Source organism: Aplysia californica, unplaced genomic scaffold (assembly GCF_000002075.1).
Source record: "Aplysia californica isolate F4 #8 unplaced genomic scaffold, AplCal3.0 scaffold00859, whole genome shotgun sequence".
Taxonomy (NCBI): domain Eukaryota; kingdom Metazoa; phylum Mollusca; class Gastropoda; order Aplysiida; family Aplysiidae; genus Aplysia; species Aplysia californica.
This window is the reverse complement of record NW_004798129.1, coordinates 226,389-228,888: the sequence shown is the minus strand read 5'-3', so window position 1 is coordinate 228,888 and position 2,500 is coordinate 226,389. Positions and strand designations below refer to the sequence as shown.

Sequence of the window (2,500 nt, the reverse complement as noted above, 5' to 3'; positions counted from 1 at the left end):
GAAGTCATAAAGACAGAGATGCTTCATTAAAGACTTTACCAAACGTTCATTGAATTCATTCATGTCACCTGCATGTGAAGGTGAGCCGCCAATCTACATACCCCACAGACGCTGGCGTGTTTACCAAAGTCGTAAAAAGTAGTTTGTTGATCTGTTTTTTATAATGTTGGTAAGATTGGAGGAGAAATTTTATTAAGAGATCACAACTGTGTCACAAGTCACATAGGACTAATGTTGCTGCGCAATGTTTTTATTTCGTTTGTTTGCAAATGTTTTCCTTTTTGCTCAGAGATTTGTTTGTCATTGGAGCTTGGCTCTGACAAAAGCCTTATTGTGTTATTTGTGCTATAAGAAGCGTAGGCTGAATTCTGATGAAGATCTATTTGTTAGAATTTGATTATCAATTTTAAATTTAATCATGAATCCAAGCTTTCGTCACCTATTCTAGCATACACGTACCCCTTGATATTTTGTTCTGATATGTTGGAGCAGATCAAAAGGCTCTGTATGCTTTACGGTTGCTTTCAATAAGATTTGGTTTGTTGTTATAAGTCTTTGCTTTTGCCTTCGTCCCTGGCCTCAGTACAAATGTCAGAGTTCGTCTTCGTTGTTCTACTAGGTGTGTGTGTTTGTGTGTGTGTGGGGGGGGGGGGGGGGGGGGGATAAAAAACAAAGTCTGCACACCTAGAACTGAGATAAGAGTGTTTTCTAAACCTTGTTGAACTCTGTCGTTGTGAGATTTACCCACATGTGTGTAAATTTAGTCTGTTTACAATAGTGATTTAATATGGTTACTCTTTTTAGGTAAGACTATCCTATGTTAAGACATATTTGAACCTCTGATGATTAAAAAAGACAAAACAGTAACTTTTTGTGACCCAGCTAACTTTTAAGGAAGTATGAAACTCTTAACTCTAAAATCATGAATATACAAATTTTGTCGTTTCATTCATGACATTTGAATTTTTATCCATTATCTCTGGATTTTATCACGCAAAAGCTTCATTTTTGTACCTCTTTATCTCTCTCTCTCTCTCTCTCTCTCTCTCTCTCTTTCTCTCTCTCTCTCTCTCTCTCTCTCTCTCTCTCTCTCTCTCTCTCTCTCTCTCTCTCTCTCTCTCTCTCTCTCTCTCTCTCCTTTCTCTTCTTTCTTCTTTCACTGTACAAATCATCTCAACATCCCTGTTCTTTTGGGGGTTTTCTTTGGGGGGGGGGGGGGGGTGTTTCTTTCTTTTTTTTTTTTCCTTTTTTCATCATGGTGATCATCTCGTGCAATTCCTCATTTCATAAAGCCTCTAGAGAGTGTTGCTGAGCTGACCCCTGTAAGTGTTGGTGACCAGAGCGTCTTGACACACTTGACTGTTGTCTCTCTGTCTGTCTGTTGCCATTAGCGTGTCAGTGTCAGTGTGTGTCGGTAGTGTCACAGGTTGTTGTTAAAAGTGTCAGTATGTGTCGGTAGTGTCACAGGTTGGTGTCAGATTGGCATCAGAGTGTTCATAGTCTTGTCACAGGATGGCATTAGAGTGTTCGTAGTGTCGCCGGTTGGTATTAGAGTGTCAGTATGTGTCAGTAGTTTCACAGGATGGCGTTAGAGTGTCACAGGTTGCTGTTAGATTGTCAGTATGTGTCAGTAGTTTCACTGGATAGCATTAGAGTGTTCATAGTGTGGCAGGTTGGTATTAGAGTGTCAGTTTGTGTCAGTAGTGTTACAGGATGGTGTTAGAGTTTCAGTATGTGTCAGTAGTGTCACAGGATGGCATTAGAGTGTCAATATGTGTCAGAAGTGTCAGAGGATGGATGGCATTAGAGTGTCAGTATGTGTCTGTAGTTTCACAGGATGGCATTTAAGTGTCAGAGGATGGCATTAGGGTGTCAGCATGTGTCAGTAGTGTCACAGGATGGCATTAGAGTGTGTCTGTGTGAAAGTTGGGCAAAAATTTGAGAGAAGGAAAGGAAAGAGGCAGGGACTGTTACTGTAATGGAGGTAACAAAGACAGAGAAAGGGATATTTTCAGAAAAAGGGAAAGTTGGGGAAGAGAATGACTGAAACAGAGAGAGAGGTCGCAGCGAGGAAGAAGTTAATGAGGGAAGAGATCTGAGCATGAACGACAGAAAGAGAACAGTTCGAACCTGCTCTAACGGTTGCCTGTACAAGAGTGCCAACAGTGTCACAGTCAGTTGTTGGATTGTCAATATGTGGCGGTATTGTCACGGAACGTCAGTGGGTGGTTGGCGGTGCTCTGGTGTGGTTTGCTTCTTCTTTCCTATCAAACATCTATCGTCTTTATCTCCCCTTCTTCTTTTTTTATGTTTGTTACTCTCTTGTAACACCTCTAATCTTCTGGCGCTCATAAGACCTTATGCAGTTGCGAGTGCAGTAAAACCTCTACTAAAACTAAAACTAAACTAAACAGAACGTCACTTGAAGGGTAGCGCATAGATGTCTTGAAAAAACTCAAAAGAAGTAGCGGGGAGAGGGGGGGGGGGGGGGGGGGGGGGG

The 2,500-nt window shown here is 41.5% G+C and overlaps 1 protein-coding gene across 1 annotated transcript in view; it reads left to right on the top strand.

The window, feature by feature from the left end:
• LOC101862615 (epidermal growth factor receptor substrate 15-like 1) overlaps positions 1-2,500 on the top strand; it is a gene marked incomplete in the record, with an annotated part of 38,778 nt that overhangs the window by 13,803 nt on the left and 22,475 nt on the right.